The sequence below is a fragment of the Giraffa tippelskirchi genome, chromosome X (assembly GCF_054371585.1).
Source record: "Giraffa tippelskirchi isolate mGirTip1 chromosome X, T2T-mGirTip1v1.2.pri, whole genome shotgun sequence".
In the NCBI taxonomy this organism is placed as follows: Eukaryota; Metazoa; Chordata; class Mammalia; order Artiodactyla; family Giraffidae; genus Giraffa; species Giraffa tippelskirchi.
Genome location: NC_137289.1, coordinates 80,815,949 through 80,831,999, shown reverse-complemented (window position 1 = coordinate 80,831,999; position 16,051 = coordinate 80,815,949). Strand labels below are relative to the sequence as shown.

At 37.6% G+C, this 16,051-nt stretch overlaps 1 protein-coding gene across 3 annotated transcripts in view; it reads left to right on the top strand.

The window, feature by feature from the left end:
• The first annotated feature begins 1,626 nt into the window (after positions 1–1,626).
• Positions 1,627–16,051, top strand: part of TENT5D (terminal nucleotidyltransferase 5D) — a 77,254-nt gene continuing 62,829 nt past the window's right edge. Inside the window, exon 1 of one of the 3 annotated variants that reach the window (XM_081565938.1) lies at positions 1,627–1,871. The gene's annotated coding sequence lies outside the window, so the exon portion shown is untranslated. Of the gene's footprint in view, positions 1,872–2,735; positions 3,017–16,051 lie in introns of those variants that run through there. The other 2 variants (XM_081565940.1, XM_081565939.1) reach the window with 2 other exon arrangements.

Here is a 16,051-nt window from a genome sequence, read left to right as displayed (position 1 = left end):
TTCCGTAAATTATATCCTTTAAACTGAGCCTTTCAGTTATCTACTCTGTTCATGAAATGACCTGTTTCTGCATCTCCACAAAGGTTCACATTTTATTCTTGGTTTATCTTGGCCAGTTCAGCACAAAATGTTACCAATATTCTCAGTATGGTTTACATTATTTAATCCTCTCACCAAATGTCTCTCTATATTTCAGATTTACAAATTAATGAAGGCAAAATAGTTTTAATATGAGCTATCAAAGAATTACTATGATCCACATTTTGTTATTTCGCCAAGTTTCATTCAATAGCAAGATACCAAACTACTCTATTTCTGTAATACCAATTTCTGGAAGAAGAACAGCCACATGGAAATTCTGTGATGGTATTTCAGTTGTGAAAAACAATCTCATCCTTCTTCAATTCAGGGCTTCCCACAGGTTCGTTCCTAACCTCAACCTCATTGCTTAAGGGGTAACACAGGTGGCACTGATGAATTTTCGTAGCTTTAGTAACTGTGAGTTTCCTCATGTGTTAAATCAGATTATTAAAAAGCAGACACTCAATTTAGTTCAGAGGACTGGTATTACGAACTTTAACTCATTACCAGTCACCTCTATCCAGAAAAAGGAAGAAGTTCCACAAAAACTAAGTTCAGTTCACTCAATCGTGTCTGACTCTTTGTGACCCCATTGGCTGCAACACGCCAGGGTACCCTGTCCACAAAAACTATTTGCCCTCATTATCCATTCAAAACCTATACCTCTGCCCCAAACCTCTGGCAAACTTCTGTCACCTGTTTCTACACCACCCTACTTCGATTTCTCAGGAGTGGATAAATTCACAGAAAAAACAGGTAACAGTAGTCCTCAACAAGCGAGGGTTCACATTCAGGAAGCTTCTCAAACCAGTCCCGGGACTCCTGACTCTTGCCAAAGCAGTCCCATGTCTCCTGATTCTAGGATGGGTGCTGCTGCTGCTAAGTCGTGTCCGACTCTGTGGGACCCCATAGACGGCAGCTCACCAGGCTCTGCCGTCCCTGGGATTCTCCAGGCAAGAATACTGGAGTGGGTTGCCATTTCCTTCTCCAGTGCATGAAAGGGAGAAGTGCAAGTGAAGTCGCTCAGTCGTGTCCGACTCTTAGCGACCCCATGGACTGTAGCCTACCAGGCTCCTCCGTCCATGGGGTTTTCCGGGCAAGAGTACTGAAGTGGGGTGCCATTGCCTTCTCCAAGGATGGGTGCAGCTAACAGGAAAACAATAACAAACAAAACAAGCTGCCGGCGCTGTCAGAGCCCTCACACCTCCTCAACTAGACCTGAAAAGGTCTCCACTAGCCACTTTCAGGGCTCCTAGCCCTCCCCTTCCCTGCTTCCTTAAGCCATAGCAGCAGCTTTTCAAACAGGAAAGAATATTCTCCATATTCGATATAGTCCCATGACTTTTGTGGACTGCGACAGCCAGTGGCAGCAGCAAAGATTTGAAGGCGCTTTGGAGCGCGGTTCTAGTCTAGAGCTGCTACTCGCCCTGCTCCAAGGTTCGCAATTCAGCTTCCTGTTTCTGCGCAGGTTGGGGGAGGAGCCGTCTGCGTCGGAGGGGCGGGGCTGGGGCAAAGTCAAAATGGCTACCGTTCGGAGAAGCCGTTAGGGTGCGCGGCAGTCGCTTGGGGGCGTTAGGGGGCTCGAGGGCAAGAGGTCACGCCCCTCCCCCTCGGGTCTTTAGCGTGCCCAGCGCCTAACAGTTTTCCTCACCCAGCGGACATGACGTAGTTCTTTCTCTTGCCCTACGCCATACTCTCTAACCTTCCGCCACACTTTCCTCAGATTTCATACTATCCTTGACGCCTCACTTCTGTTCTCAGAGCTTAAGTCTTACGGACGAAGGAAAAAGGTATAGGGGTTTTAAAGTACTTTAAAAAAATTATACATGTATGAAATAAGGACCTGAGGGATTCAGGCCCAGTGATTTTGATTTGTTAGGTTAAACGGGGAGAAAAAAATGTAAGCCTAGGGGTTTAAGAGATGAAGTTACTGTGAAATATACATTAGTAATAGATTGTCTTTTATAATAGATGGTGTAAAATACGAAAGCTACTATGAAATCTATAGTGCTGCTAAGTCACGTCAGTCGTGTCTGACTCTGTGCGACCCCATAGACGGCAGCCCACCAGGCTCCTCCGTCCCTGGGATTCTCCAGGCAAGAATACTGGAGTGGGTTGCCATTTCCTTCTCCAGTGCATGAAAGGGAGAAGTGCAAGTGAAGTCGCTCAGTCGTGTCCGACTCTTAGCGACCCCATGGACTGTAGCCTACCAGGCTCCTCCGTCCATGGGGTTTTCCGGGCAAGAGTACTGAAGTGGGGTGCCATTGCCTTCTCCAAGGATGGGTGCAGCTAACAGGAAAACAATAACAAACAAAACAAGCTGCCGGCGCTGTCAGAGCCCTCACACCTCCTCAACTAGACCTGAAAAGGTCTCCACTAGCCACTTTCAGGGCTCCTAGCCCTCCCCTTCCCTGCTTCCTTAAGCCATAGCAGCAGCTTTTCAAACAGGAAAGAATATTCTCCATATTCGATATAGTCCCATGACTTTTGTGGACTGCGACAGCCAGTGGCAGCAGCAAAGATTTGAAGGCGCTTTGGAGCGCAGTTCTAGTCCAGAGCTGCTACTCGCCCTGCTCCAAGGTTCGCAATTCAGCTTCCTGTTTCTGCGCAGGTTGGGGGAGGAGCCGTCTGCGTCGGAGGGGCGGGGCTGGGGCAAAGTCAAAATGGCTACCGTTCGGAGAAGCCGTTAGGGTGCGCGGCAGTCGCTTGGGGGCGTTAGGGGGCTCGAGGGCAAGAGGTCACGCCCCTCCCCCTCGGGTCTTTAGCGTGCCCAGCGCCTAACAGTTTTCCTCACCCAGCGGACATGACGTAGTTCTTTCTCTTGCCCTACGCCATACTCTCTTTAACCTTCCGCCACACTTTCCTCAGATTTCATACTATCCTTGACGCCTCACTTCTGTTCTCAGAGCTTAAGTCTTACGGACGAAGGAAAAAGGTATAGGGGTTTTAAAGTACTTTAAAAAAAATTATACATGTATGAAATAAGGACCTGAGGGATTCGGGCCCAGTGATTTTGATTTGTTAGGTTAAACGGGGAGGAAAAAAATGTAAGCCTAGGGGTTTAAGAGATGAAGTTACTGTGAAATATACATTAGTAATAGATTGTCTTTATAATAGATGGTGTAAAATACGAAAGCTACTATGAAATCTATAGTGCTGCTAAGTCACGTCAGTCGTGTCCGACTCTGTGCGACCCCATAGACGGCAGCCCACCAGGCTCCTCCGTCCCTGGGATTCTCCAGGCAAGAATACTGGAGTGGGTTGCCATTTCCTTCTCCAGTGCATGAAAGGGAGAAGTGCAAGTGAAGTCGCTCAGTCGTGTCCGACTCTTCGCGACCCCATGGGCTATAGTGAGCGGGAGGCTAATAAAAATGCTAAATAGTGATTAGCATTTATATGTGATTTATTAATATGCCCAAAGGTAATTTACTAGATGCTAAATCTCTAGATTTATGGGAAGGAAGCGAATCTTTGGCATTGGCGTCGTGTTTCAATTCAAAACTCTTAGAAATTCCAGGAAAGCACTAATATATATTACTTTAGGGGAAAAAATAGCCATAATAATTATATTTTTAGTGGGGAATTTTATGGGTGATGTTAACGTTTTTCTTATCGTCTTTAATATTTAACTATGTGGGGAAAATAATGAACAAATAATTTGGTAAGCCTCTTTTTATCTTAAGGATCATTTTCTATTGAACCAAAATGGTTCAAAACGATACTTTTTACTCTTTTGTGTTGATGATTGTTAGGCTTCAGACTGTTAACTAATTCTAAACCCGTAATACTGGAAAAAAACAATCCTTTTTGTGTATAGTTCTGAGGAAGAATAATCTGTAAACCACTTCCATAGGTGAAACTGTATAAAGATTTTTATTTATATCTCTCCACATGTATGTATTTGGGATGCAAGATTTACTTCTCTTGAGACAAAACTTGGCAGCTTTTGTTATTATTTTATCACTTTACTTGCTAGATAAACAATTGTATTTCACAGTTTGAGAATTTTTTTGGTGAAAAGGTAAAAATGTTTCTAAAAATTCTTCGCTATGTTTTTGTTTGTTTGTTTGTTTGTTTGTTTTCTTCGCTATGTTTTTAATAAGTATTTATACAGTTCATTCAGTAAATCCACTTGTAGACCAGAACAGTGCACCAAAGCTTAAGCATTTCTAAGTTTTAGGTAAAGTACTTTAGTTATGGGGCTTCCCTTGTGGCTCAGCGAGTAAAGAAACAGCCTGCAATGTGGGAGACTTGAGTTTGATCCCTGGGTTGGGATGATCCCCTGGAGAAGGGAAAGGCTACCCACTCCAGTATTTTGGCTTGGAGAATTCCATGGACTGTATAGTCCGTGGGGTTGCAGAGTTGGACACGACTGAGCGACTTTCACTTTCACTTATGTTCTTCTAAAAAGAGCAAGTCTTTTTTAAAAAGTATTTTAAAAGTGTTTTTGCATATTGCGGATCTTCTTAAGAGAGGGATATTAGGATAGGATCAGGTTTTTGGCAAAATTAAGATCTGAAGATATTTGTCCAGTTAGTAAATTTGTTACTGTTGTCCATCTTGAGTTAAAACAAAGAACAGAGTTCTAAACTAATTTTGATTCCAAAAATTGCCCTCCTATTATCCTTGAACTTCTTTTTTTCTTAAAGTTGAATTTAGTATTTTTTTAAAAAATCTTAGGCACAGTAATAGAGCTATTTAAAGTAAATGCATGTGTTAGTCACTCAGTCGTGTCTGACTCTGTGACTCCTTGGACTGTAACCTGCCAGGCTCCTTTATCCATGGAATTCTCCAGGCAAGAATACTGGAGTGTGTAGCCATTCCCTTCTCCAGGGGATCTTCCTGACCAAGGGATTGGACCCAGGTCTCCTGCATTGATGGCAGATTCTTTACCATATGAGCCACCAGCATATTCAGTTATAACTGCTGCTGTTGAAAACAAAGAACTGAAATCTGTTAATCATATACTTGTTTTATGGCAGAGCAAACGTATTACAGAGAAAAGAAATACATGAAATTGTAATTGTTTTTAAACATCAAGTGCCTGTAAAATAATATTTGTAAAACATGAGTACAGAACAACAAACTCTTGTGACTGAGTATCCATTATGAGAAAAGAAAATGACCATTCCCCATAAATTCTCTTGTGTAATCCTTTCCCAATCACGTTGCTTTCCTTCCCTTCCCTCTTAAGAGGCAACTATTGTCTCAACTTGATATATAATCCCCCCCTTTTTTTACCTAGTTTTACCATAGTGTTTGCATTCCTAAACAGTATGTTCTTTAGGGTTATGTGTTTTTGAACTTTGTGTTGATGAAATTATAACTACTTTTCCTTCTTCTTTAACTTGCTTTTGTAACTCATCATAATGTTCCTTATTTATGTTACTACATGTAACCATAGTTCATTCATTTTCACTGCAAATGAGTATTCTGCTGTATAAATATATCATGATTTATTCATATACTGTCCTGAGGATGGTTATTTGGGTTGTTTCCAAACTAATATAGTCTCTAAAAATATATTAATGTTATATTAACACATAATCCAATTAAACACTTAAGATCGCTGAACTTATTGTAGTCTCCTAAACATGTTAGTATGAAATCTGGAAATGTTTAGTTTATCAGTGTTAGTGTTTTTAAAAGCTAGATGTAGTCTTCAAAAATATAATTTTACACTCTAGGCACACCCTAGGCACAATTATTCATTCATTCTTCATTGTATTTAGTAATATTTCTTTTTGTTTTGGGTTATATTAGATATTGGTTTTGTTTCTTCCACTCTACCAGATTTAGTAATACTTCCTACCCTGTATAACCTAAATAGGCAACTGTGTTTTCCCTTTTTCACCCTTAGAACATGGCTAAAGTGATAAAGGTGATATGTATAGGGCCTCCCAAACTGTTCTTTTGGGACTTTAAATAAGAAGGTTTAACTGAAACAACATAAGTCACATATTGATAAACTCAGGTATGGTAAATTTCACCTATGAAACTTAGAGAGATGTGTTTTGAGATCTTGAATTTTTACTGGAATAATTGAGATGTAAAAAACCAATATAGTCTCTTAACTCAGGAACTATTGAATCCGTGTTAAACTCTGGCATGAATAAAGCTAATATGGCAATTATAATTCCCCCAGGATATTGAGTTATTTTCATAATTCTTCATTTTTAGTTCTCTATTTTGCAATCCATTGTAATACAAAGAACAAGCTTTCCTTTTTAAAGTTAAAAGCATTTATCAGACAATTTCAGTTGAAATCTAAATTACTTAATTTTTAAAATTTAATTGATATTGTTTTGTGACAACACAACAACATTTTTGTTGTATTTTAGCAAACAACTTAAAGATGATAAGAAAATTGAATGGTACGTAACAGTTAAACTTTCCTTGAAGTAGAAAGACAGGAATATGCCAGAAAAGAGAATGGTATACTATTATATGTGTGTTAGTAGCTCAATCGTGTCTGACTCCTTGCAACCTCATTGAGTGTAGCCTGCCAGGCTCCTCTGTCCATGTGATTTGCCACGCAAGAATACTGGAGTGGGTGGTACCTCTCAAACTTTAGTGTTCTTGCTAAAAATACAGATGGTTGGGACTGGCCTCTATAGATTCTGATAGAATAAATTTGGAGCAGGGCTCAGAAGTCTGTATTTTGCCTCTGGTGTGTAATGGAAATGAAAGTTCTAATACAGAGGAATATAAATCTCATTATACTGCCTAAAATAACTCAATTTGGATGGAACTTTATAGTTTACAAAGTGCTGCTTGTGTATAATTTTGTTTGACACTTAGTAATCTGAGGCAAACTGGCAGGTATTATCATCCTCTTTTTACCAATTAAAAATAAAGAAAAACAGTCTCAGAAAGATTATATGATTTGCCCAAGCAAGTTTTGAGCAGATGGAGGACTCTGATTCAATTCAGGATTCTGATTCCTCATCCAGTACTTTCAAATGCACATAGCAGATTGGCAAGGAGGAATCATAAATAAGACCAATTCTGCTTCTTGTTTCTGTAGTTCAGTTACCCATTTATCAGGTTAAAATGAAGAATTATTCCAGCTTGCATGCAGTCTTTCTAATTTCTATAAGAAGAATATTTGGTTTCCTGAAAATTGTAGTGCGGTATAAATGAGGGTCTTTCCTGTTTATAATGGAAAAATATTTTCCCTAGGCAGACAGAAAACACCTTGCTGGTTTCATTGTTCTGCTGTTTTTTGTTTGATTTTCAAAAATTTATACAAGTGACAGGTAAAAGAGATTAGAGCTACAGATGAGGTAAAGCTCTTTTAGCTGAGGCAAAAAGAAAATTAATCAGGAATAGAAATTTAAAGACAAAAAGAATGGGTTTAAGTGGCTGCCATAGGTGACTTAAAACTTTATCCAATTTACACTGATAATTAGAAAGTGAGAGATGAGTAAAAGGAGACAAGATGAGAATCTGGATGCAAGATTTAAATGAACCAAATAATGAAAAAATAGTCTTGAATAGGAAAACTACATCTACATATTTACCATTTCTATATGTGAAATTTCTAATATCTCATTATTACTTTAATAAGAAGTGGTAATATTGAGTGATTAAAATATATAGTTATCCAAAAGACCATTTCTCTAGAAACCTTCACTATGACAGAGCACTCAACACTTTAAAATTTCTCTTTGCCAGGGAATCTTTTTAAAACTTGAATAATCAGGTGAGTTGATTGAGTCTTAAAGGATGACATTGTGAGAAAGAATAAAGCATTTGCTACTGTTAGAGATACTTTCCACTTCAGATGATACCAAAACAGTTTTGAGAGTTGTATGAGTCAGAAATTCCTTAATATAAGTGTAAGTGTTCATATAGAAACTTTTTAGTTTTCTTTTTCATTGAAGTTTAGGTGATAGTTCCAGCAGTACAACATAAGTGATTCAGCATCTTTATATATTGTACTTCATTTAATGTTATAAAATGTTGGCTATATTCCCTGGTCCATATATTACACCCTTGTAGCTTATTTTATGCATTGTAGTTTTACTTCTTGATCCGCTACCCCATCCCTCTCCCCAATGATAACCAATGCTTTGTTCTGCATATCTGTGAGACTTTTTATGTTTTGAAGATTCCGTTCATTCATTGATGGGCCCTTAGTCTGCCTCCATATCATGGCTGTTGTAAATAATACCTCTGTGAACATTGGTGTGCATGTGTCTTTTTTGAATTGGTGTTCCTTTTCTTCAAATATTTACTCTGGACTGGAATAGATGGATCATATGGTAGTTCTATTTTTAGTTTTCTGTGCGGCCTTCATGTTAATTTCCATAGTGGCTGTAAGCAATTTATACTCCTATCAACAGTGTCTCAGTGGTCCCTTTTCTCTATATCCTCTTGAACATTTGTTATTTGTTGTCTTTTTGATGACAGTCATGCTGACAGATGTGAGGTCATATTTCATTGTTGTTTTGATTTGCATTTCCCTGATGATTAGAGATGTTGAATATCTTTTCTTGTGCCCATTTGACATTTATATGAGTTTTTTAAAATGTCTATTTAGGTGTTCTCTCTTTAATTTTTGATATTAAGTTGTATGAGCTGTTTATATATTTTGGATATAAATCCTTTATTAGACATTATCATTTACAAGTATTTTCTCCCATTTAGTAAGTTGTATTTTAATTTTGTTGATGGTTTCCTTTGCTGTGTAAAAGCTTTTAAGTTTAATTAGGTCTTATTTGTTTCTTTTTCTTTCTGTGTCCCTTGCTTTAGGGGAGAGATTGCTAAGACTTTTGTCAAAGAGTGTGCTACTGCCTGGTTTCTTCTAGGAGCTTTATGGTTTCCAGCCTTACATTTAGACCTTAAATCTATTTTGAGTTTATTTTTATATGATATGAGAAAAATTTCTAATTCCATTCTTTTACATTCAGCTATGTAGTTCTCCCAGCACCACTTATTGAAGAGATTGTATTTTCTCCAGTATGTTCTCCAATTTATTCTTGCCTCCTTGGTTGTTGATAATTGACCAAAATGCATGAGTTTACTTCTAGACATTCCATTTTGTTCCACTGATCTATATGTTTGCTTTTGTGCTAGTCCCATGCTGTTTTGACTACTGTAGTTTTGTTGTATATAATGAATGCAGGAGCATTATCCTTCTAGCTTTATTCTTTTTTTTTTTTTCCTCAAGATTGCTTTGGCAGTTCAGGTTCTTTGTGGTTCCATATGAATTTTAGGATTACCTGTTCTAGTTCTGTGAAAGATGCCATGGGTGTTTTGATAGGAATTGCTTAAATCTGTAGATTACTTTGAGTAGTATGGACATTTTAATCATAACAATTCTTCTAATCATGAGCACAGGATATCTTTCCATTTCTTTGTATCATCTTCAATTTCTTTCAGTGTCTTATAGTTTTTAGAGTGTAGGTTTCTCACCTCCTTGGTTAAGTTTATTCCTCGGTATGCATATATATTTTTTCTAATGTAATTTTAGATAGGATTATTTTCTTGCTTTCTCTTTCTGATAGTTCATTATTACTGTACATAAAAGAAATGTATTTCTGTATAAAAATCATGTATCCTGCAACTTTACTAAATGCATTTATTAGTTCTGGTATATTTTTGGAGACTTCAGTTTTTCTGTGCATAATATTATGTCATCTACAAAAAGTGACAGTTTTACCTATTCCCTTCCATTTTGGATGCCTTTTGTTTATTTTTTTCTGATTGCTATAACTAAGACTTTCAGTACTATGTTAAATAGAAATGTTGAGAGTGGATATCTTTGTCTTATTCCTGATTTTAGAGGAAAAGCTAAGAATCTCATTTTTAATAAACCTTTTCCTTATCTCTCTTATTTTGGCATGTAGGAGCTATTTGAAGAAAACTCTTAAAAAAGAAAAAGCAAAAAGTAAAATACTTTTATCATAAAAACAGATGAATGCAAGTCAAAAAGCAAACAAACAAAATACCTGCTCTCTTAAGAAAAAAAGAAAACAACTATCTTCTACTCCTGTATCCTATTTTACTGGCCACAGAACCTATACACTTAGCTTCAGATACTGCTTATTTAGTATTACTTTCTTACTATTCTTGATCCCACATCAATTTTGGAATCTCAAGTCAAAATTCTGTCAAAGTCCTTCCCCTGGTTTTAGAACTTTCAGTCAGTTCAATCTCTGAGTCGTGTCCAACTCTTTCTGACTCCTTGGACTGTAGCACGCCAGGCTCTCCTGTCAATCACCAACTCCCGGAGCTTGCTCAAGCTTGTGTCCATCAAGTCAATGATGCCATCCAACCATCTCATCCTCTGTTGTCCCCTTCTCCTACTGCCTTCAGTCTTTCCCAGCATCAGGGTCTTTTCCAATGAGTCAGTTCTTCACATCAGGTGGCCAAATTATTAGAGTTTCTGCTTCAGCATCAGTCCTTCCAATGCATATTCAGGACTGATTTCCTTTAGGATTGACTGCTTTCATCTCCTCGCAGTCCAAGGGACTCTCACGAGTCTCCTCCAACACCACAGTTCAAAAGCATCAATTCTTCAGCACTCAGCTTTCTTTATAGTCCAACTCTCACGTCCATACATGACTACTGGAAAAACCATAGCTTTGACTAGACACACCTTTGTTGGCAAAGTAATATCTCTGCTTTTTAATATGCTGTCTAGGTTTGTCATAGCTTTTCTTCCAAAGGTCAAACGTTATTTAATTTCATGGCTGCAGTCACAATCTTCAGTGATTTTGGAGCCCTCCCAAAATAAAGTCTGTCACTGTTTCCATTGTTTCCCTATTTGCCATGAAGTGTCAGGACTGGATGCCATGATCTTAGTTTTTTGAATGTTGAGTTTGAATGTAAAGTTTAGAACTTTAGTGATTGGTTAAAACAGAGTTAGCATGCTTTGTAAGTTTTTTCAAGTCCTCTATATTTTAGTACATATATTCTTTGATTTTTTAATATTGTTTTCTTCAATTTCAGCTATAATTGTGATACACATTTCTTACCTCTAGATCAAGGTTTCTCAACCAGCATTGTAGACATTTTGGGCTGCTCAATTATTTGAACTGGGCACTGTTCTATATGTTACAGGATGTTTAGTGGTATCCTTGACCACTCTACTCTAGATGCCTGTAACCCCACGCAACTTGTGATAACCAAAAATATCTCCAGAGATTGCTAAATATCTTGTAGAGGCTAAGATCACCTCCCCAATCATGGTAGTTACAAGCTACCACTCTAGCTCTAGAATTATCTAACAGTACCTTTATATTAAACTGATAGACACACAATAGTAGCAACAAAAATAAGCTTACTCTTTTTCAGAAACAACCATAGCAAGATAAAAACAACAATATCTCTAAGTTTTGAGCCATTTTACTCTTAATATAATTAGTAAAATTAATGCCCAGTCAAGGATTTTGAAATTATTGCAACATTTTCACTTTGCAGGCAGTTGAAAGAGCAAGGCATTTGGAGTCATTCAGAGCTAGGTTCAACTTTCTGATTCTTATCCTGAATGGCTGCTTTTCTTGGACAAGTTATTTAACATCTTTACATGTCAATTTCCTCATTTGCAAAAACAGATAATAGCATTTATTTCCTAAGTTTATTGTGAGATTATCTTGAAAGTTATAATAGTTAAAATAGAAGCACTCAGACAATCAGACATAGTAGTTAAGTAAAGTCTTCTCTAGCCAAAAAAAGAAAAAATATACCACCCAAAAAACCTCAAAGACAAAAATGAGAACAAAATAAACAAAAAAACCTCCACAAAGAGGTAAATATCATCAAGAAAAGTACTTGAAGCAAAAGAGAAAACTACAGTGTTGAGGTAAAAACATGCCCTTGGTGCTTGGAAAAATTGGGGCATTTATGATAACCACTCCTTGAGAAAGAATTAATGTCAAAAGAAAGGTTAGAGAAGACAGCTACAAATACCAGAGGGACTTTTATAAGAATGTACTGTTTAATATTTTTCTGTATAGAAAGAATGGGTAAATGTTGATTTAATCAGTTTGTAAAATCAAGGAGTATAAGTATAGGTAGAGTAGGGCTTCCAAGGTGGTTCAGTCGCTCAGTCCTGCCTGACTCTTTGTGACCCCATGGGCTGTAGTCCACCAGGCTCCTCTCCATGGAGATTCTCCGGGGTCAAGAATACTGAAGTAGGTTGCCATGCCCTCCTCCAGGGGAATCTTCTCAACCCAGGGGTTGAACCTAGGTCTCCCACATTGCAGGTGAATTCTTTACCATCTGAGCCACCAGGCAAGCCCAAGAATACTGGAATGGGTAGCCTATCCCTTCTCCAGGGAATCTTTCTAACCCAGGAATTGAACCAGAGTCTCCTGCATTGCAAGTGGATTCTGTACAAGCTGAGCTACCTGTTTGTAAAATCACAGAGTGTATAGGTAGAGTAGGGCTTCCCAGGTGGCACTAGTGGTAAAGAATCCACCTGCCAATGCAGGAGATACAAAATATATGGGTTTGATCCCTGTGTTGGGAAGATCCCCTAGAATAGCAAATGGCATCCTAATCCAGTATTCTACCCTGGAAAATTCCATAGACAGAGGAGCCTAGCAGGCTACAGTCCATGGGACTGTAGAGATTTGGACATGTTTGAGCATGCACGCATGCATGCACACACACACACACACACAAACACACACACAGTAAATGTAAATTTGCTTCTAGAATCTTTTTTTAATTATTTTTTTTAAATTGGAGAATACAATATTGTGATAGTTTTTGCTATACATCATCATGAATCTCATCAGGTGGCCAAAATATTGGAGTTTCAGCTTCAACATCAGTCCTTCCAATGAACACCTAGGACTGATTTCCTTTAGGATGGACTGGTTGGATCTCCTTGCAGTCCAAGGGACTCTCAAGAGTCTTCTCCAACACCACAGTTGAAAATCATCAATTCTTCTTTGCTCAGCTTTCTTTATAGTCCGACTCTCACATCCATACATGACTACTGGAAAAACCATAGTCTTGACTAGATGGACCTTTGCTGACAAAGTAATGTCTCTGCTTTTTAATATGCTGTCTCGGTTGGTCATAACTTTCTTTCAATATTTTGGCCACCTGATGCAAAGAGCTGACTCATTTGAAAAGACCCTTATGTTGGGAGAGATTGAAGGCAGGAGGAGAAGGGGACGACAGAGGATGAGATGGTTAGATGGCATCACTGACTCAATGGACATGAGTTTGGGTAAACTCCAGGAGTTGGTGATGGACAGGGAGGCCTGGCGTGCTGCGGCTCATGGCGTCACAAAGAGTCGGGCACAACTGGGTGACTGAATTAATCAGCCACGGGGATACATGTCCCCCCCTCCTCCCTCCCTACACTATTCTTCTGGGTTGTCCCAGAGCACTGAATGTTGGGGGCCCTGATTCATGCATCAAACTTGCACTGGTCATCTGTTTTACATATGGTAATATACATGCTTCAATGCTATTTTCTCAAATCATCCCACCCTCGCCTTCTCCTGGTTAGTCCAAAAGCCTGTTCTTTACATCCATGTCTCCCTTGTTGCCCTGCATGTATGATCATTGGTACTGTCTTTCTAAATTACATATATATGCATTAATATACAGTATTTGTCTTTCTCTTTCTGACTTATTTCACTCTATATAATAGGTTCCAGGTTCATCCACCCCATTAAAACTGATTCAAATGTGTTCCTTTTTATAGCTGAGTAATATTCCATTGTGCGTATGTACCACAACTTCTTATTCCATTCATCTGCTGATGGAAATCTAGGTTGCTTCCATGTCCTAGCTGTTGTAAATAGTTATGTAATAAACATTAGGGTACATGTGTCTCTTTCAATTCTGGTTTCTGCAGTGTGTCCAGCAGTAGGATTTCTGGGTCATATAGCAGTGTCAGATGATACCTCATTGTGGTTTTGATTTGCATTTCTCTAATAATAAGCGATATTGAGCATCTTTTCATATGTTTATTAGACCTCTGTATGTCTTCTTTGGAGAAATATCTGTTTAGGTCTTTTGCCCATTTTGTGATTGCATGGTTCATTTTTCTGGTATTGAGCTTCATGAGCTGCTTGTATATTTTGGAGATTAATTCTTTGTCAGTTATTTTGTTTGCTATTATTTTTTCCCATTCCGAGGGCTTTCTTTTCACATTGCTTATAGTTTCATTCATTGCACAAAACTGTTAAGTTTAATTAGGTCCCATTTGTTTATTTTTGTCTTTATTTCCATTACTCTGGGAGGTGGGCCATAGAGGATATTGCTGTGATTTATGTCATAAAGTGTTCTGCCTATGTTTTCCTCCAAGAGTTTTATAGTTTCTCATCTTACATTTAGATCTTGAATCCATTTTGAGTTTATTTTTGTGTGTGGTATTAGAAAGTTATTCTAGTTTAATTCTCTTACATGTAGTTGACCAGTTCTCCCAGCACTTGTTGAGGAGACTGTCATTTCTCCATTGTATATTTTTGCTTCCCTTGTCGAAATAAATTGTTTATAGTTGCATATATTTATCTCTGGGCTTTCTATTTTGTTTCATTGATCTATATTTGTGCCTTTGTGCCACTACCATACTGTCTTGATGACTTTATTTTTGTGGTATAGTCTGAAGTCAGAAGGATTAATTACTCCAGTTCCATTCTTCTTTCTCAAGATTGCTTTGGCTATTCAGGTCTTTTGTGTTTCCACAGAAATTGTGAAATTATTTCTTCTAATTCTGTGAAAAATACCATAAGTAGTTTGATTGGGATTGCATTGCATATAGCCTACTTTGGGTAGTATACTCATTTTCACTATATTATTGCAATACAAGAACATGGTATATTTCTCCATCTATTTATGTCATCTCTGATTTCTTTCATCAGTGTTTTATAGTTTTCTGTATACAGATCTTTTTTCTTTAGGTAAATTTGTTCCTAAGTATTTTATTCTTTTTGTGGCAATGGTAAATGGGATTGTTTCCTTAATTTCTCTTTCTTGTTTTTCATTGTCAGTGTATATAAATGCAAGGGATTTATGTGTATTGATTTTATATCATGCAGTTTTACTATATTCATTGATTAGCTCTAGTAATTTTCTGGTGGCATCTTTAGGGTTTTCTATGTAGAGGATAATGTCATCTGCAAACAGTGAGAGTTTTACTTCTTTTTCAGTCTGGATTCCTTTTATTTATTTTTCTTCTCTGATTGCTGTGGCTAGGACTTCCACAACTATGTTGAATAGTAGTGGTGAGAGTGGGCACCCTTTACCTGTTCCTGATTTTAGAGGAAATGTTTTCAATTTTTCACCATTGAAGATAATGTTTGCTGTGGGTTTGACATATATTGCTTTTATTATGTTGAGGTATGTTCATTCTATGCCTGCTTTCTTTATCATACATGGATACTTAATTTTGTCAAAGATTTTCTCTGTATCTATTGAAATAATCATATGATGTTTATCTTCCAATTTGTTAATATAGTATATCATGTTGATTGACTTGGGAATGTTGAAGAATCCTTACATCCCTGGGATAAAGCCCACTTGATCATGATGAATGATCTTTTTAATATGTTGTTGCATTCTGTTTGCTAGAATTTTGTTGAGGATTTTTGCATCTATGTTCATCAGCAATATTGGCCTATATTTTTGTGGTTTTTTTGTGGCATCTTTTTCTGGTTTTGGTATATGGGTTATGGTGGCCTTGTAGAATGAGTTTGGGAGTTTTCCTTCCTCTGAAATTTTCTGGAAGAGTTTGAGTAGGACAGTTGTTAGCTCTTCTCTAAATTTTTGGTAGAATTCACCTATGAAGCCATCTGGTCTTGGGTTTTTGTTTCTTGGAAGATTTTTTGTTACAATTTCAATTTCCATGCTTGTGATTGGTGTGTTCAACTTTTCTATTTCTTCCTGGTTCCATTTTGGAAGGTTATACTTTTCTAACGATTTGTCCATTTCTTCCAAGTTGTCCATTTAATTGACATACAGTTGCTCATAGTAGTCTTATTATTGTTTGTATTTC